The sequence below is a fragment of the Phalacrocorax carbo genome, chromosome 2 (genome assembly GCF_963921805.1).
Source record: "Phalacrocorax carbo chromosome 2, bPhaCar2.1, whole genome shotgun sequence".
Taxonomy (NCBI): domain Eukaryota; kingdom Metazoa; phylum Chordata; class Aves; order Suliformes; family Phalacrocoracidae; genus Phalacrocorax; species Phalacrocorax carbo.
In genome coordinates this window covers 70,744,050-70,764,967 of record NC_087514.1, presented here as the reverse complement: position 1 = coordinate 70,764,967, position 20,918 = coordinate 70,744,050, and positions in this window count along the sequence as shown.

The following is a 20,918-nucleotide window of genomic DNA, read 5'->3' as shown; positions in this document are numbered from 1 at the left end:
TAAATAATGTATCTGCTTGGATCACTGCTGCTCATAATAAATTAACAATGTTTAAATTGGCACAGCATCTGCTGAGGACCCAGACAAATCCCATCCCACTGGTCTCAACTATGGAATGCTGTTCTTGGGTATTCTCCCCGAAGTACTTGTGATATGTGAAGCTGTTGGCACCAGTGAAACAAAGAACATCTCTACTTCGCTTTGGTGACCTTCATAGGAAAACTTCAGACTTTGCTCACTTCCTGTGTGCTAAGTTTATATATCTAGTTGGGAATGGCTGTTTATGTTAAGCCTTGCACTTTGAGCCACACCATCCACATACCTGTGGAAAGGCCAGTCTTGATCTGCAGGAAGTAGTGAGGGAAAACAAACTTGTATTGTGGTCACAAGCAGATACACGTGAAAATGGATCTATGAGGACAGACTAAAACATCTAAGTACTAAATCAGCATTGCAGTTCTCAGGCAACAATTTCAGGCTAGAAAGCAATATGGAATAAAATTTTCAGACTTAAATTCTATCAGTCACTGTTTTGTTCTTCATAGATAATTCATCCCAGGCTGGAACTATAGTCTCTTACTCCAATTACTGGAGTGCAAACCATAGTTTAGACTCTTGTCGCTATGGAAATATGAAGTATTCTACATTGATGCAGAGCTTGTCCTAAAAACTGTATCTTGCCTTTACCTACTAAAACTGGATAGGCTCTTTTCCTTCTACTGCCACATATATCAAGCTTTTCTTAGTGAAAATCACTGTATTATTTAAAGTTCCAAAACAAATAAGGACCATCCATCCTTTTTCCCGTATTACTTGGTAGCTCTCTGTCCTCTAATTAAAAACTAACTAAAATGAATTTACAAGGCAAGTCCTGTTTGTTCACAAGAGTACAAAGCACTACTATGATTATGGCATAATATGCAAGTATGACTGAAAAGTTTTTTAAAAGGCACATGGCATCTGATTGTGCCCTGGAAGTTGCTCTTGTAACAGGCTTCTCCAAATCAGCAAATGGTATCCCTATACTTACTCTCTGACCTGCCAGTAATACTTGTACTTCTTATTTAATGCTATTGCAAGTATCAGACAAAATACAGCATACAGTAACAGCAATAGAAGTGTTTGGTTCTGTAATATCCACGTTGTTGGCATTCTTTGGTGTGTTCCCTGCTATTGGTCTATGATGTTTTGAGAGGCAATTCAGTCTTTCTGTGGTGGTCTCTGAGTATGTTATCTAACTTTAAAGCCAGGGATCCTTGAGGAACGCATCTCACCATTCAGTCTTGACGGCGAAATAGACTGATCAGGGAAAAATGATGCTGCATTCGCCTTGTCATAAAGTTCACATTGCAAATTATGTGTCTGAAGAGGTCCAGCAGGGCTTGTGTAACTAGGGAAGAATAGCAGTTTCAGTTTTCATAATCAGAGGCAATACAGTAGAGCAAAAAAAAGAATTAAAACCATGATATGTATTGTTGTGGTAAATGTCACTCTGATGTGGATGATGATCCTTTCACATGCTTTTATTTTGTCAGACACCGCCCAGTGTTAGTAGCCTGTGCAACAAGGTATGTGTTGGAGACCTCGCATGCCCTGGTAGTGACAGCTTTCACTCCAGGCTTCCCAGATCACTTCCTACTGACTGATTGCAGCAGGGGGTTGCAAGTGGAACATGATGATTTTTCATTTTTCCCATGCACAAAGCAGCTCATGGAGCTCAGATGTCTCTGAGATCTGGCGCATTTAACTGATAATTACCAGATTTTTCTGCGCCTGAAGGTTATGTAGTCATTATTGATTATTCCAGGTTTGCATTGCCATCCAATCACTTGATGCTCATTTCACTGTCCAACATTCAGGTGTCAAAAATCGAGCTGACAAAGCAAAACTTGCCATGTGGAATAATAGATTATGAAAATGCAACAGAGGAACCAGGAATGTAATCTGTGCAATATGGGAATGATGTGATGGAGCACTGGGAACATCTCCTTAAAGCACCTTTTTTTTTAAAGGGGCTGTTAGTTTCCCTTAGTGTGATACAAATGCTGTGAGAATATGCATAATTGCACTTACCCATACATCTTCTGCTGATACAACATCCTGCTTTAGGAAGTCCTCCCCATCAGCCTGCTGTGCGTACATTTTTACTGACGTACTGGCAACTGTATGCCAGGACAAATGCTGTCAACAGCACTTTCCAGTGGAGATGCCATTTCAGTGAGCACTAGAATTCAAGCAAAAAGTTCTCATGCGTAAGCAGTGTGAATCCAGTCGTGAAATGAAAATATACTTAAACATTGCAAAAATTTGTAAAACTAGCTGCAGCTTTGTAGGTATTTTCCCATCTTTTTTTTTAACATTTGGCTTTGGATGTATTTTCTCATTTAAATTTTTTAACTGTCGTCTTGTTTTCTTTCTTGTCCTCTTTTCATGCTTCTGTCGTCTCCCCCCAATCCCTTTATTAAGGACTCGGTCTTTGACAAAGCAATGGTTATCTTATAATAAAGTTGGCTCTTTGGAACAGCCTCTAATGCTTATCTCCTGCTTCAATAAAAGAGTGCCTAACTCAAAAGCCTGTTCTTTCTGAAACTCTGTCACGTGGTCTAAGGCAGAAATTAAAGAGATCTAAGTAGGCAGGCATTTGGCTAGATTTTATCTTAATGTTGTGTGGATCAAGAGATCTAGACTGTTTGCACTGCACTCATTAATGATTAAAATGAGATCTCTTTATTGTACTAATTACATAGGAGGAAGATCTAAGAGACTTTATAGCATAGCAACCTGGTAAAATACTGCATAAATTCTATTAGTCTTCACTTGTGATTGGTATTAACAGCAGGTCATTTCTGGTTAACTCTGTCCAAATATTGAAATCACTGACTTTTGTTGGCATAAGTAACTTTCAAAGATTTAAATTTGTTTTTGCTATGGCAGCTATAAGGAAGAGGGGGAGTTTAGTGTAGAAACCTGCTGTAGTATATTTACTTGGGACAGAATGATTTTTATTTTGTTTTTCCAAAAGATGTAGTTAGGAACATGCACATTCTGTGTGGGAAAGATTCTACTCTTGTCCCCAACAGCCTAGGTCTCTCTGTGAGGGGAGAGGCCATGGACAGGTTTGAAATGAAGCATTTTAAGGGCTGAAGTTGGCAGAGAGATTGTAGCAGTTGCCTGCTTGATCGGCTCCAGAGCTGTAAATCCCTGATGCTGTGGTTGCCTGCAGAGTGCTCTCAGGAGCAGCACACCCAGAGTGAGAACTGGACCTGCTCCAAGTTCAGTTTGTGCTAACTCTGAAAAACAAGCTGATTGACATGCAAAGGGGGGATACAGTGGCTAATATTTGAATGTATTGTCTACCAGACACTCATAACCAAGAGGATCAGGAACGAGGCTATTGGACGTCTACATGTGGGAGATGATTATTCTCTAATATTGTTGATTTATTAATTGATTTATAAACTTCATTGAGTTTGTTTTTATTTCTGTTCCTTCTGCACAGGTATGTTTCTCGAGGTTTAAGATACTTGGACACAGTACCTATGAATTGGATGTGGTGAAATGTGATGTTTTCAGATCCGATAACTGAGTTTCCTGGATTTCTGGATGGGAGTTCGAGTCAGCTCTGTTTATACTTGAGAAGGATGGGTTGCTTGGGTTTTTGGTAAGGAATAGTGAAGTACTTGAGCTGGCTGTTTTTATTCCTAGCAGCCTTCGGCAGAAGGATTACTGACATTATCTGTAGGTACGTATGTTGCAATGTAGTCCACAGTTGTGGTCTCCAGTTATGAACACTGGATATCAAGCCAGAGCCTGTGCTTGGGGTTATTTTGCTTGGCTTATGCTCCTCGATGACTTTCGTGCAAGAAAAGCAAAGGCAAAGTATAGGGTCAGTTCAAAGTAACGGGTCAAAGGCATGGCTGGATCTTGCAGTGATTTGGGGTCAGGGCTTTGGAGTCTGAGAAGGTTTCAAAGTCCTGAGGCTGAGAAGTAGCCCTGTGGGCCTGATTCCTGAATCAGCAACAGCTAGTGGTAGCATAGCCAGAAATGGTTGTGATTTATTTGTGTATAATAAAGCTCTACCAGTAAAACACTCTTCAACTTATTTGTAGAAGGGCTGGAAAGTTAAATGGGCAATCTTCCTTATTAGTTCATTTGAGATAGTAAAGAAAATGTTATTCTGAAGAATAACCAAAGGAGCTTTTTAGACTGACTGGGCAGTGTTCCCCACCCCTCCAAGCAACTGAAATGTGGTGTAGATAAATGTAAACTGTTCTATGTGAACTTAGTTTCACATATAAAATTATAAATATGAGCCATTGTCAACTATTATCTGAGCTGAATCAGACAGGAGTGAGATTCTAGGGTTGTCATATTTCCATATTTTTTTTTTAAAAAAATCAGCTCAAAGCTCAGTAGCAGTCACAAAATCCAGTCTATAGTAGGAATTATTGTGAAAAGAATAGTGTGAAACAGAAAACAGTTATGACTGTTTTAAAGGCTAAATCAGAGTTATTTGTGAAAGCCAGAAGATGATGATGACCTGATTCTTTTGGGAGTATTTAGTCAGGTTAAAAAGAAAAGTTTTAAAAAAAACTGGGCATGCTATGTGGAAATTTTATTTGTTGGCTTAGAGTCAGGAGTAAAGGCAGCCACACGGATTATAAACTTATCCCCACGTTCAGAGGACAGCTAGTAGAGCTATAAAATTAAGTAATATGTTTATTACAAAAGGCTGAAGGAAAATGAAGAAAACAGAAGGGAAACAAGACCAATAGTGAGCATAACTAAGGCTGATAAGCACTGAATTACTTTAGAATCAGAGAGAGTCTTAACAGATGTATTGGTCTAATGTGAGAGGGATGTCGTGAAATTTTTAAGTGATGTAAAAAGATAGGAAAAGTAAAATATGTATCTGTTATGTAATTGTATAATAGGAGGTCAGTGAAATAATTTCCAGTAATAGGTACTCAAGGGGTTGCTCTTTAGTAGCTGCTAAATTTAGAAGTTTTTTAATTGGTGTGCCCAGATAATTAGTTTCAACAGGGCTGTCCAATGAGCTTCCTCAATCATTACTGTTGATTTTTTACAAGCTTTGAAATACTGGACAGAGAACACAAAAATGGCTAATCTGCCAACATTCAAAGAGGGTAAAAGGCATGACCTGGATAATTATGTGTCTGTCAGCTTGACATCAATTCTGGGCAAAATAATAAGGGACCTAATTAATAATGAATTAAATAAGTGTTGTATAATTAGTGCCAATCAACATGAGTTATACGAAAACGAGACCATGTCAAGCTAGCATGACATATTTTTGATGAGATTAGAAGTAGTGGTTGGTAAAGCTAAAAGTGTTAATGTAATCTCCTCTGATTTCTGTGACGGTTAGACTTAGTAGTAGTCCATGATATTTTGATTCAGAAATGAAAGTTTTATAATCAACCAGCAACACTATACATGTTTTACATGTGTTAAAGAGTAGCTAATTCTTAGGTGTGAAAATGTCAGTGTAAAATGAGACTCGTTGCTGAAAGGGTGCATTCCTCTTGGGCTCTTGATGGCATCCTTTCTCAACCCTATGACACTTAGCTTCTTATCAGTGTCCTAAAAAACCATGTAATAGCTACTGATGGTTTGCTGAGGACTGAAGGGCTGAAGCATTGTTAAGTAAGGAAGAGGATTCAGCAGTGATATCGTTCACTGCTGCTTACCCAGCCAAAGCTGGCACAAAGCTGAATGTGTTTCAGTGCAATGAACTGTACAGGAAAAATAAAATTCTGTCCATGTTTACTGAAAAAAAATTATTTCTATGAAGTGATAACTATAACAGCCTGAGTCGCTATTTATCCTGTGTGAATAGCAGCCTTAATGATTTTAGGTAACAGGAAGCATTGACTATTAACTTTGACTGGGAGAGTGTGTTGGTCATCAGATCGCTATGAGTTGCCAGTTCAATTATGTGCCTTAAATAACTTTTATGAACTTTGGAGGAATAATTAGAGATGTATTGAGTAGGTATATCTTTCTGAATTTGGCATGAGTGCATTTGTTGCTTGAATACTGTGTCCAGTTTGAGGTCCACAGTTTATTCATTAATGTGGATAAACTGGAGAAAGTTCAGAGAAAGCCATCGTACTAATTACAAGAGTAGAAAATACATTGTGTAGTGGAAGATCTAACAAGTTTCATTTTTGCATTGCCTCATAAACAAGGTTAAGGAATTACTTGATCAGGGTCTACTAGTACAAATGCAATGAACAAAACCTTGGTAATGGGCTCTTTAGTCTGGCTAAAAAAGGATAAGGTCTAGTGGCTGGAAGCTATAGACAAGCAGATTCAGACCGGGGAAAGGAGGCTTTACAGTGAGTGTGATTTACCAAAGATTGCAGTAGATTCTGCAGCATTGCTGACTTTATTTTTAAGGCTGGTATTTTCTAAAATGTGTATTAATTGAAACAAGGCTGGAATCTGGAAACCATTATGGACTGTGTTATAAAGGTAATTAGATCATTGCAGTGGTCCATTCTCAATCTGTAGAAATGATGCATCAGTCCAGACACACTGGTTCCGTTGAACACTGGTGCATTAAAAATGTCTTCCAGACCTTGTTCTGAGTAAGGCACGGAAAGGACTTGAACTTTGTTTTCCCACAAAAATATTCTAGTAGTCTGAGGGAAGGAGACTTGAACTCTGCTGTTGCAAAAGAGTCTCTGGCTTTATAGCAATGTGGAAAAAGATCAAAGCTCAAATCCTGATGTTTATATGATGAGGAATTGTAATCATCTGGTTGGTGCTTAAGAAAGCCAACAAACTAAAATAAAAGTCAGAGCTTTAGGACACTGACAATTAAATGACTTCATGTCTGTTCTCACTTTCTCAGTTAAGACAACATATGTGAAATCTGCATTGCTTTTTGGGATGAAAATTAAAAAGGATTGTTTCCATTCAAACTTAAGTCCCGCTTCCAAAGGTTACCATAATTTTATTTTTATAAGTATTGCTTTTATGGTGCTTTTGATATTATACCAGATTCTGGAATGAAGAAGCTTGCACTTCTCTAAGCTTTGCTTACCTTCTTAAATGCCATTCTGGATTACCGTGGCCTCTCAAGTTTTCCATGGCTTTGATGAAGTAGCTATCATCCAGCATCATCTTACATTCTTGTTCCTCAAGAACAGCCATGGAATAAAGTGGTCTACATTAAAGATATAAAAATACCAGAAATATTCAAAGAGAGAAAGTATTTAATGAATAATGTCCTGTGATTGGTAAACATCAGATATATTTATATTTATTAAATGTTGGTGAAATATGTTCTATTCCAGCAGTAAATGGAAAGGATGTTAAGCATATACTCCCAGTGAACACATATAGTTTTATATTTCTTTCTAATTCTGGGTAACAGTTTTGCTTGGTGTCAGGCCTTGCTTAATGAGAAACACCCTTGTTTGACAAGGATTTTCTCATTTGGAACAACTTTTTGAAATCTGCAACCTAGCTATTTCTGATTTCATCTAATGATAGAAATATAACAAGAGTGTAAAACTTTTCCTAAAACTTTTCCCATTTACTGGCCTTACATATTTTACAGAATGGATTTTTTCCTTGTGTCCTCTGTCCCTTACATTTTGATTAATTTATACAGAACATATTCTGTATTCCCTGTATTTTACTGGTTTTATCTTTTATTTCACTTTTTATGATCATGTGTCCCCGAGCCACAACTGCCCTGCCACACGCCAACTGCCCCCGTTAATGTACTGGTCGTGGTGTCACATGGTATGGAATGAACATTGGCCAGTCGGGGTCAGCTGCCCTGGCCATGGCCCTGCCCTTCCCGGCCTCCTGCCCACGTGGCAGAGCATAGGAAGTGGCACTTCACCAGCTACAGGGAAGATAATTAACTCTATCCCAGCCAAAACCAGCACAACTGTCTTCACTGAGTCGTATTCATTGCATAAGGATTTCACTATATGGACATTTTAGCCTGGAGGAGGGGAGACCTTATCGCTCTCTACAACTACCTGAAAGGAGGTTGTAGCGGCGTGGGTGTTGGTCTCCTATCCCAAGTTACTAGTGATAGAATGAGAGGAAATGGCTTCAAGCTGCATCAGGGAGGTTTAGATTGGATATTAGGAAAAATTTCTTTACTGAAAGAGCGGTCGGGCATTGGAACAGGCTGCCCAGAGAGGTGGTGGAGTAACCATCCCTGGAGGTATTTAAAAGACATGTAGATGTGGCACTTCAGGGCATGGTTTAGGAGACATGGTAGTGTTGGGCTGACGGCTGGACTTGATGATCCTAGAGGTCTTTTCCAACCTTAATGATTCTATGATTTGTAAAATACTTTTACAAATATACAGATAGTGTTTCATGTTGGTAAATCTCAACTTCATTACAAAACAAATATGATGCAGTACTTTCTTAATTATGAAGGGTGGGGGAAAAGAGCCTTATGTCATTCAAGTAAAAATATATATTTGTGTATCAGGTAGTTGGAAGAAGTTGAGGGGAGAGGAACCCAACCCCACAATGACTTAATACTTTCTTTTTTTTCTTCGGTGGCTTGCCACTGTAGCCAAGGAAAGTCACATTGTCAGCTCATCACTCTGAACCCCATGGTACTATCTGAAGTGCTTCATGTATCATTCATTACAGCAGGTAGAGGAACAGAGAAATGTGGTTCACTTTAGCAGCAAACTCCTTTAGGATTGTTTGCTTAAGTGACTTAATGGCTTATTCTTAATGTTCTGTTCTTTTATCTTGAGACCTCATAACTCAAAATGACCAAAAATAATTCAAATTCTTCTTGGCAGCAGGTCACCTGTGAAATATTTCCTGTCCAACTTTATTACTTTTGAATACAAAATGCCAAGAAAAATGTGTGTGCATGTCTAGGTGTATGAAAGACTCACAGATTTATACGTCTTCTAGGTACATCTAAGGTTCCTATATATTTTCTGTACACTTCTGTGGCTTTTTAAAATGGCAACAAAGAAAAAGTATTTAACATCATATAATCTGTACCTCATTATAATCTGCTCCACCTTAAAAATCACTTAAGTCTTGTCATAAGTCATCGCAGAAACGAAGGAGGGAGTGGGATTTACCGGGATAGGGTAAGAAGTAGTGAAGAGAAGATGAGCACTAGTGAGTATTTGGGGGAAAGAGGGAAATTCAGAGGCAGAAAGATTTGTTATAGATTTTTGCCTGATTGGGTTTTTTTTTCCTAATACAGAAAATATTTGTGTGTGCTACATGGAGGCATTTTTAGAAAACTTTCAATACCAGGTACAAAAAAAAAAAAGCTTGGAAACTCTATTTAAAAATAAAATGCCTCAGAACTGACTAGAAAGATAATTATATCCATTCTCCATACATCTTTTCAATTACATTATCAGAAAAGATAAACGAACAGTCAAAATGAAAATTTTATGTAAAGAGAATTTGCCCAGAAAAAATTCTTTAAGGAAATGGCAGTTATATGCAGATAGAGGAAAAAGTGGCAAGGTCAAGGGTAGTGGTGTCCTGGGCTGTGGTCAAAGGATTCCACCCACGTGAAAACCATCACCAGAAGGAATGTGGTGAGCCAGAGGGAGCTCCCCACACACGTGCGGTTGTGCAGGTCTCCACCTCCAGGGAGTGCCTGAGCCTGGCATTAGTACTGGAGGGCAGCAGAGACAACAGCTGCTTGCCGTTGACCAGGTGAATGATCTCCTCAGCCTGGTGCATATTTATGTCACAAAGTGCCAAGACAGGCTAAAGGCGTTTTTATTCTTGCGCTGCTGTTTATTGTCCATGCAGCTTCGAGGGTGCGTAGGCTGGGCTGCTGGCAGGGAGCCGTGCGGGCGCTCCTGCGAGGCTGTTGGCGCCATCTCACGCAGAGGAGCCTGGATGGCTGGGGTACTGCCAGGCGCTGCCCGTGGCAGGTGGACCCGCTGCCATCGCTGATGGTTCTTGAGGTGGATCCACCTCCATGGGTTCCACGTCGTCCTCTGGTGGTCTGTCACGCCTGGGCCTCACGCCGTGCCTCAGCAGATAGACACGCCAGGGCCCCGTGCTGTTGCCCTGTGTGCCCACAGCCGTGCACTGGACGAGGTCGGTGGCGTGAGCGTGGGCCATCGCTCTCATGGCGCGAGGGGTGATGTTGTTCCCCCTCCTTGTCCTGCTCCTCTTCCTCCCCTGATGGCCCTTCTTCAGGCTCCTGGGAGGTGCCTTCCTCTTTGGCGGCTGCGGGAACCGTCTCTGTGCTGCTGTCCCACGCAAAGGTGGGCAGCCACCCGCCTCGCCGCTGCGGCTGCTCCCTGGCAGGCAGGCATGTGGAGGCACCACGCTGTTCTCTGAGGGGGTCCAGAGACAGGTGCTGCATGGTGTCGATCAGAGGCGCGAGGTTGGTGGCGCTCCTGCCGCGAGGGGTGGTTTTGTTCCTCCTCCTCCGCTGCCTCTGCTTCCTCCTCCTGACACGGGCCTTCCTCCTGCGCGGTTGCGGGGAGGGGCTCCATGGCGTGCCATGCAAAGGTGGGCAGCCCTGCGCCTCGCTGCTCTGGCTCCTCTTCCTTACAGGCATGCTGGCAGCTCGGCAAACTGTGGGCCAGCTGCAGGGGCCCCTGCTTTGATAGGTCCCAAGCAACAGTGAGGTGGCTCTTGACAGCAGGAGGCCATTGTGATGTCGATTGTGCCTGTGGGCGATGCGTGTGGTGAAATATGGGGGGTTTGGGTGTGGGGGGGCCTGTGGCCTGAAAGGTGCCCAACTGTGGGAGAAGGAGGAAGGTGGTGGGGGCTGAGGGCTCCTTTCCTGGGGCTGGCTCCCACCTGCCACGTTGCTTGCCCCAGAGAAAGGCTGGCCCTGGGCCGCGGGGACCGCCCTCCACCTCCTGTCATGAGCCCTGGGCTCCAGCCCCCTCCTTGTACTGTGCTTGGGGGCCGCTCGACGAGACAGTGGCAACCACATTCCAGGAGGGTCGGGGGTCCTCAGAGAACCCCACTGACCCGGCGCCCTGCAAGTGGCACAGCCCCCCCGTGTTCAACGGTGCCTCCGAGGGGCAAAGCGTCCAGAGCTGCCACCGGTGGGAAAGGGAGGCTCAGGCGGCCCCACATGCTCTGCCGGGCACTCCAGAAAGGAGCTGTTGATTGCCAAGTGTGGCGTGAGCTCTTCTTGCCGTTGCCCGGCCCTGCCGCCCCTGGAGCGGGGAAAGGTGCCATCTCTTGTGCACGGAGCCCCGAGGCAGAGGGGAGGAGAGGGCCTGTGCCTTCGACTCCTGCATCCAGATCATGTAGGAAAACAGTGGAGAGCACTGGCCCTCGAACGGAGCCCCGGGGAATCCCACGGGTGACTGGCCACCAGCCTGATGGAACCCCATTTCCTCAAAGTCTTTGAGCACGAGCCGTCAGCCAATTGTTCACCTAAGGTGTTACGGACTCGTCTAGCTGTCTGCTGGACGTTTTGTCCAGGCGGATTCTGTGAGAGGCAGTAGGCAAAGCTTTGCTAAAATCCAGAAAAGCCCACATCTGCTGGCTTCCCTTTTTCGCCTTGATGGGTGACCTTGTCCTAAAAGGACGTGGAGTTAGTTAAGCGGGGCTTTCCCCTCGTGAACCCGTTGCTGTGTAGGACCAAGGACTGCGTTGTCTCTCCAAGTGTTTTTCCGTAACTCCCAGGATGACCTTCTCCATAATTCTACCTGGCACTGAAGTGAGACTGAGAGGCCTGTAATTACCCCAGGGTCTTCCGTCTAATCTTCTTGAAGATTGGGACCACATTTGCCAGCTTCCAGTGGACCGAGACCTCTCCAGGTTCCCAAGGTGGTTGAATAATACTAACGGAGAAAGGTCCCACGATCACATCGTCCAGCTCTTTCAGTTGGGACGAATCCCATCGGGCCCCATACACTTGGGTGTATCCAGCTGGAGCAGCGTGCCTCCAGAAGTTCAGAGTTGGCTGGGAGCCGATGATCATCACCCCGGTCACAGTCTTCCAACACAAGGGCTCCGGGCACCCAGGGCCCACCACCGGTGCTAAAGCCAGAGGTGAAGAAGGCATTAGAAGTTTTTGCCTCTGCTTTGTCTGTGCCCCTCTTTGTGAGGGTGACGGGCCTCCCCAAGCAATGGGCCAATGTTATCTCTGATGCTCCTTTTGCTGTTCAAGTATTCTCTTGCCCGTCACAGTACTGGATGGCTTGAACTCTAAATCGAGGCTCAGCTGCACAAATTCTCCCCCTGCTGGGGCAAACAGCACCCCCACAGCCCTGCCGTGTCGCCTGTCCTTGCTTCCAATGCCCGTACGCTTTCCTTCTGCACCAAAGTTTGAGAAGATGATCCCTGCTCAGCCAAGCTGGCCTTCTGCTCCGCTTGCTTGACTGCCCACACTCTGGAATTGCCTGCTCCCGCGCTCTTAAGAGAAGGCTCTTCAAAGAGTGACCGGCATTCATGCACCCCACGACCTTCAGAGGACGATTCCCAGGGGACCTTTGAAAGTGGTTACTCCAGCAGGTGCAAGTCTGCTCTTCTCGTGTCCAGGGTGGAAGTTTGGCTGGCAGTTTTTCTCCTGTCGCCAGCGACTTGAAACTCGACTACCTGGTGCTCACGGGGACCAAGACAGCCACCAATCACCACTTTGCCCGTGAGACCCTCTCTCTTCACAAGCAGCAAAGGTAGGAGGGCACCTTTCCTAGTCGTCTCCCTTAGTACCTGCACCATGAAGTTACCTTCAACGTGCTTCAGCACTTTCCTGGACCAGTTTGTGCCCGCTGTGTGAGACTCCCGCTTGACGCCTGGCAAGTGCCAATCACCCATAAGGCCGGACAAGGGCAGCTGATCTCCGGACAGCCCTTAGTTCCTCACGGAATAATTCAACGGCGGCGGCAGAGGTTGCGGCGGCAGCCTGGCTGTCTGGTGGATAGTAGGCTCCCACAACGACATGTGCTTTATTTGCCTTCCCCTTCGTCCTTAGCCAGAGGCTCTCAACAGTGTGGTCGCCAGCTGCAAGCGCCATACAGTCCAGCCCCTCCCCGACATCCAGCGCCGCCCCCCTGCCTCGCCTGCCCTGCCTGTCCCCACTGCAGAGCCGCTAGCCGTCCATCACAGCACACCTGCCAGAGGACTCATCCCGCCAGGTTTCGCTTATGCCACCGAGGTCGTCGTAGCTCTGGGCCTGGGCCGAAGCTTCTAGCTCCTCCTCCTCCGCTTTATTCCTCACACCACTGCCCATTCATTAGTGTAGAGACGTGAAGTTCTACGTCTCTTCTGAGCAAAAATGTTACGCTTAGGTTGGCCTACCTGAGCCTGGCTCACTAAGCTTGGCCTAGGCTTAGTCAACATCACTTGTCAAGGCAGAGTCTGAGAGTATCTCAGAACGATGAAAACCTCCCGCTGAGTTCATTGCAATGTCAGCGTAGCTCCTCCCTTTGGGAACAGGAGGAAATTTTGAAAGCCACAGGCAAAAGGTGCAAAAGCGGAGCATCAGCTATGTGCTGGGAAAGGTTAAGTGATCGTCGCAGGTGATTTAAGGGGTGATTTAAATTTTTCTCTAAAAGGTGGTACTTCTTACAGGTCTAGGCAGGAGAGTGCTGCACTTGTCACGGCGTTTCCTATGCAACCAACTTACTTTCTCAACACTACGGTTCAGATCTGTTGGGAGATTGTTCTCTCTGGAAACAAGACATTCCTCGGGTTCAGTGGTTTTCCTGCTGCTAACTGTAGTCCGTCTAAAAAACTGTTATCAAATGGTTGCTGTTAAAGCCTCAGAAAAGCCAGAATGTAAGGCACTGCCAAAGCACGAAGGTGGGCTTGGAAACGGAGAGCTTCCAGAAAGAGCCTGCCACTCAAAGAGGGATGGGACAGAGAGCAGGAGGGGACATGGCAGCGCAGATCTGGCAAAGTGCCAACTAAGAGAGGCCGACAGCGTTTTTATTCTTGCGCTGCTGTTTATTGTCCATGCAGCTTCGAGGGTGCGTAGGCTGGGCCGCCGGCAGGGAGCCGTGCGGGCGCTCCTGCGAGGCTGTTGGCGCCATCTCACGCAGAGGAGCCTGGATGGCTGGGGTACTGCCAGGCGCTGCCCGTGGCAGGTGGACCCGCTGCCATCGCTGATGGTTCTTGAGGTGGATCCACCTCCATGGGTTCCACGTCGTCCTCTGGTGGTCTGTCACGCCTGGGCCTCACGCCGTGCCTCAGCAGATAGACACGCCAGGGCCCCGTGCTGTTGCCCTGTGTGCCCACAGCCGTGCACTGGACGAGGTCGGTGGCGTGAGCGTGGGCCATCGCTCTCATGGTGTGAGGGGTGATGTTGTTCCCCCTCCTTGTCCTGCTCCTCCTCGTCCTGCTCCTCTTCCTCCCCTGATGGCCCTTCTTCAGGCTCCTGGGAGGTGCCTTCCTCTTTGGCGGCTGCGGGAACCGTCTCTGTGCTGCTGTCCCACGCAAAGGTGGGCAGCCACCCGCCTCGCCGCTGCGGCTGCTCCCTGGCAGGCAGGCATGTGGAGGCACCACGCCGTTCTCTGGGGGGTCCAGAGACAGGTGCTGCATGGTGTCGATCAGAGGCGCGAGGTTGGTGGCGCTCCTGCCGCGAGGGGTGGTTTTGTTCCTCCTCCTCCGCTGCCTCTGCTTCCTCCTCCTGACACGGGCCTTCCTCCTGCGCGGTTGCGGGGAGGGGCTCCATGGCGTGCCATGCAAAGGTGGGCAGCCCTGCGCCTCGCTGCTCTGGCTCCTCTTCCTTACAGGCATGCTGGCAGCTCGGCAAACTGTGGGCCAGCTGCAGGGGCCCCTGCTTTGATAGGTCCCAAGCAACAGTGAGGTGGCTCTTGACAGCAGGAGGCCATTGTGATGTCGATTGTGCCTGTGGGCGATGCGTGTGGTGAAATATGGGGGGTTTGGGTGTGGGGGGGCCTGTGGCCTGAAAGGTGCCCAACTGTGGGAGAAGGAGGAAGGTGGTGGGGGCTGAGGGCTCCTTTCCTGGGGCTGGCTCCCACCTGCCACGTTGCTTGCCCCAGAGAAAGGCTGGCCCTGGGCCGCGGGGACCGCCCTCCACCTCCTGTCATGAGCCCTGGGCTCCAGCCCCCTCCTTGTACTGTGCTTGGGGGCCGCTCGACGAGACAGTGGCAACCACATTCCAGGAGGGTCGGGGGTCCTCAGAGAACCCCACTGACCCGGCGCCCTGCAAGTGGCACAGCCCCCCCGTGTTCAACGGTGCCTCCGAGGGGCAAAGCGTCCAGAGCTGCCACCGGTGGGAAAGGGAGGCCCAGGCGGCCCCACAAGCTAGACCCTCTCTCTTCACAAGGAGCAAACTTAGGAGGGCACCTTTCCAGTCGTCTCCCTTAGTACCTACACCACAAAGTTACACTCAACGTGCTTCAGCACTAGACTCTGTGCTAATGGTTTCCGCGGTCCTCAGTGACCCACCACTGACCTGGTACCGGTATATGTAGAGGTGTGGATATATTTTGCCTGTGTGGCCATGGGATATAGTGTCTGTAGCTTTTATTGAGTACAAATATTTTGTTTGTCATTCTGCTCTCCTGGTTCAGAAAATACTTAAATAGACAACAGAAATATTATTTTGTCCATATAATATAAAATACCATCTTCTAGTATGATCCTGAAGTGATGAAGTTTTGCTTAATGTACTCTTGATTTGGTATGTTTGGTGGGGGTTAGTAATTTCTTGGATTGGAAATTACTTTAACCAAAGAAATGCATAATACCTTTTTAAAAAAGGAAAAGTCTAACAAGCCATTTTTGCATTCCATTAATTAGTAAAGTTACATGAAATTAAAGTTAAAACTAAAATTAAAATGAGCAACTACACTCAACAGATATTTGAGTATAGTTTAGCTGGTCATCAGTGATGTTCACCAACCACTGTGAGTGCAATTTCAGTATTGGTCTAGAAGCATGACGGGGTCAACCGAAAGAAGCATCAGAAAAATAGTCAGAGAATGGATTAAGACAATGAACACAACAGAGTTCAAATAGTTATCCCGCATGATATATGGAAACTCAGCTGCAGATTTTCTTTGTTAATATTAGAAAAAATGAGAAAACATGAGGCACTTAAAAGTAGAAAATAAATATTTTCATACTCCATGTATAGTGATCCTGTGAAAGTGCTGTCTGTTTTACAGAATTAGGTTAAAGATACTCTTTGTAGAAGCTATTCTTCATTCAGAAATTATTTTATGTGGAAAATGCAAATGTTTTTATTCTCGGTAAATATATATTCCAGATCTTTTTTCCTTGTCTTGCTTTTGTGTTGCCTTTTCACTACTTTCCCAGAACTGGTAGTTCCCTGAGTCCCTGCTAGATGGCATGGCAAGCCACCACAATAATAATAATGTGATAAAACAGATGTGCTAGTATGTTCTGCACCGTAGCCAGTCAACTGCTCAGCCAACATTATTCCCTTCCCTTTTTCTTCATATTTTTCATCAAATTTTCTTACTTATATATGGGAGATCACATGTAGGCTTTTAGCTTCTTAATTATTAAAGCAATTATAAGCAGAGGTAAAGTTTGTCTCTCTCATGTATGAATGAAAGAAGATGAAATCAATAGTACTTGTAGCTGTATATCAGAAAGCACACTTGAGTCCCAACAGATGTTCTCACTGCTTTTCCCTTTTTTCCTGCTGTAGAAATGCTATGATTCAAGCTCTAGCAGTGTGCCATTTCCTCCCTCATACCCAACTGCAGGTGAAACTTTCTCCTTGGTCCCATAAGACCTTGTCAATCAATATACACTGTCCTGCTGCACATCTTTTCTGGCTTCACAAAGACTGTGCCGGGGTGAGGGCATGATGTGTGAATGCTGGCACTAATATAGCAAAAATTTAGTGTTGCCTTCAGTGTTTTTCTCCCTCTGACCATGTTAAAGCTGATTCAGAAAGCCTGATTGCCCTGTCACTTCTGTTAGGGTGAAACTAATAGTAATTCCAAATAACTCACTGGGGTGACACTGTTGTAACTGCTGTTAGCGAAAGCACAACTGGAGTGCAAAAGATTTGCATGGGACTACTTTCAAAATTACAGCTTTGAATGGATTTTATAAAGCAATGTTTTAATTACTGCTGCTTTACATAGTAATTACTTTTAAAACAAACATGATAGATGCAACAGGGAAGGACCAAAGATAAATGGTATGGGCATGGATTGGCTATGGGCATGTTATCTGTAATAGGAAATTCAGTCAATATTTGCAGGTGCAGATTTACAGAAGGAGGTGAAGACACAATAGTCCCCATATCCAGCTCCTTGCAGCAGCACTGGGAGCCTGGGCATCCACAGCACAACATCGCAGTTTCTTCTTGGCATCTTGGTCACAGGAGGCAGGTGCAGATCACTGAAGGGGATCTGTGACACCACACAGAAGCTGGTGAGTGGGAGCTGTGTCATGGCTAGTGTATGGTGGGGCAAGAAGGCTCATGCCCTGGTATGTGATCAGATATGCAAGGGGTAAAGCTCCTCTTCTGTCCCTTGCCTCTCCCTGTCACATGGGGACTGCATTGGCCCCTGCTGCAGCTTGAATTTGCAAAGCACTCAGACACTAAAGAGAGAAGCTACAATATTAAAGAGGTTAATGTGTAAAGATGTTGTGTAAAAAAATCCATGCTCTCTTTTAACCGGAGTGTAATAGAAAAAGCTTTTCTGCACTGTAGAGTTAGTAATTCTGCGCACACTGAGAATGCATAGAACTAGCGAGCCTAGTATAAATACTGCTAAGTGTATCAGTTCTAATCTTATTTGTTTTCCTAAAGAAAAGGTAAGCATTAACAGACTCTTAACTTGTGATAAATGAATTCTCTTGTGCTGCATTTCAGGAAGCATCTAGCTATGGAAAATTCTGGGGAAACACTTACTTAGTGTAGTAAAAACAGCCTATTTAAAGCCTGCACAAGTAATTTCAACAGTGTTAGTGCTGGAAGTATTACACTGAGTGTGAGTAATGGATATGAAAATACGGCATTGCATTGCAGAAAATGCCTTGGAGAGGCAATATGTGATTATAGAGTCTAAAGGATCTTTTGTGTGAGTCTTAATGTGAAATCTTTATGTTGTTGAAGTCAGTGGCAAGGACTGTGTAATGATACCTGAAGGGAGAGGAGCGTAGAGCCAGTATATTGATTATTGATACTGTCTTTCATTAGAAAACTACTTGAAGCAATGTAAAGCTCCACAGGTAATCCTGTAGATAACAAGGGCTGGATGTGCAGAGAGACTTAAGCATCTGTATGTTCCTTTTGGTGCATAACTGTAGTCTCAAGGAACTAGCAAGATTGCTAAAGCCCTAGTTCAGTGGCTAATGGACATGCGCAAACATGTACCCATAGCCATCCTGGTCAGGATCCTTCTTCACAATGACCTCAGTTGAATTCTTACCAGATTCGGTCTCCCTCAGCTTAGCAAAAGGAAGAGTCTTCAAGGGCTACCTTGCAGTGACTATGGCGATTCTCCATGCACCTCTTCTCAGATTCATTACTCCATGTAATTCAGAGGGAAGACTTGAACCCAGTTCTTCATCTGTGCAAGAAAGAGTGCTGCAACCTCTTGGCTGTCAGATATTCAGAGGGGAGGGGAAGAGGGAGCGGAGCTGTCTCCTGTTAAAATTCTTCCAATATATACAAATAATGATAATTCATTACAGCAAAGACAGAGATTGATGACACAGGCATGTAATTAGGGCTATCACCTGGGAAGTGGGAGAGTCAGGTTCTGGTCCATGCTCCAATGAATATTTAATTATTAACATGAGATGGAACAGCTCTGTCAAGCCTGGGAAGTCTGCACCTGCAATTCTTCAATGGTTTTCTGCTGCAGGCAGTCTCCTGGCCGGTAGGAGAACTGAGTCGAGCTCCTTGTTTCCAAATTATTAGGTATGTCAGAACAAATCTTTCACCTCCTATCAGAGAGCACTCTCCATTGTGCAATGTTATAAGACGGCAAAGATTTCAGTAGCTTTTATTTCAGTAGCTTTTATTTATTTTGTAGAGGTCATGTGTCTTAGGCATCTAATTCAAAAAGAGATTGAAAATTGTTAGCAAACCCTAACACCTCCAGGAGGAGTTTCCTTCTGTTCTGCCATGGTGGCCAGAAGTGAGGTGTGAGGACCCAGCTAGTGCATCCTATAGTTTCTCTGAACTCCTAAAGAGAAAGAAAGGAAACAGACAGAAAACCTTTTCAGTCCTTTCCCAGCTGAATAACTGGGAAATCAAAAGCTTGGGGTGCAATGTTCAGTTTCAATGAAATCTCTGGAGAAATTCCATTTTCTCGTAGAAACGGAGTGAAAGGCGAGCTACAGCCCCAAGCACTCCAAGGAGGTCAAGCTAATGAATACTCAAGGAGGAGGGGAAGATTCAATTATCTAAACAGGGGTGTAGATTATCACTTTTGGTATTGGCTCTGACATTTTAAGCCTGCCTGGCCTCCACTTGCTATTTGCAAGGGAGCAAATCTCCCTGAAGCCCTACCTCAGACCTGCCAGCCCCATGCAGATGTTGTGGCTGCCCCAGGGTATCTCAGATAGCATGAGGTGACAAAGTTTAGGCAACTGAATCCCACCCGTCTTGTCCATCTTGCACATACAATACTTGTAGCATCTGAAAGCAGTGCAATTCCTCTTGTCATTCTGCTTCACCAGCAAGACCAGTGGCTACTAATGTGACAATCTGTCTCAATCTACACAGTGGTTAAAATTGTTCTGTTGTTACAGAGGAAGGAGCAAAAAATAAATCAGTCTGAAAGCCCTTGCCATTGTGTAGCTGGTCCAGTAACACTTTTTCACTGATACAAAGTATCATGCTTTCCTTTTTATTACTCATAAAGAAACTTCACTGTCACAGTACAACTTTTAAGATGTGTTTTGTAAAGACCGACTGCATTTTATTAGGTGTGTTTCGGAGAGACATGATTTTCTTTGCTCTTAGTGTTTTCCTTACAGGTTTTATCGATACTTTTGTAATTACTTTTAGAAGGTTATGAAGTAGTAAAAAAAAAAAAAAAAAAGGCAAATACAGTTCTGAGAGATCAAAAAAAGACTGAAATGTATAAATCACTTCCCTTTGGAAAATAAGAAGACAAGAACAAGACAAGGAAGATGATAATGGGGGAAGGTACAAATTGTGGACATTCTGCAAGATGTTGTGGAAATACAATGTGTGCCAAGAGCAAGTGGTTTCAGTTCTCCAAGGCATGCAGCTTTGCATCTTGTATCATTCTGATTTCAATTCATCTTGATTGCCTTATATTTGAAACACTCTTTGCCCTTAATATAAGCAGATTTTGTAAGATTTGCTGTTTCACTCGATTTCACAGTTTAGGATTCATGACCTTGAGTGACATACATCTGGCTATGAAATATATTTTATTACAAAAATATCCATTTTACTATAAGCACTTCCTCCCTCCTGCTTTAGTAATACTTATTGAGAACCAAAAAAAGAAATCACAGGCCACACTGATACAAAAAGGCAAGACCAACTGAACATTTTTGTGAGCAATGTTCTACAAAGTGCTTTGTTTTACAGACAGTTTCTATTCAATGTGAACATGGATCCAACATTGATTTTTTAAGAAGTTGTGTGGAACTACTTGTTACCAGTCATTCTTCTTGGAAATACCACCCAAGCCTTTGGACTTGTGTGCCAGATCTCTCTTGACTGTGTCTGTTGGCTGATAAGCTAGTTCCAGTATGAGGCTATTGCTGAGCGTGAACCTTGCTCATCCTCCTCAGGATCATTTTCAACCCTTGCATGTCAATTTGTATTCCAAAATGTTATGTAGTGCATCTGCTAGTTGCACTGTAGAAGGCCAAGTCTGGATAGCAGCTGGCAATGAGCTTAACACTCAAGTGCTGTCCTATGATCAGTATAGCTCTGACAGCTGAAGCCTTGCCTGCCTTCATGCTCTTGCCATTACAGTACTGCTTTGGGAACTGGCTTT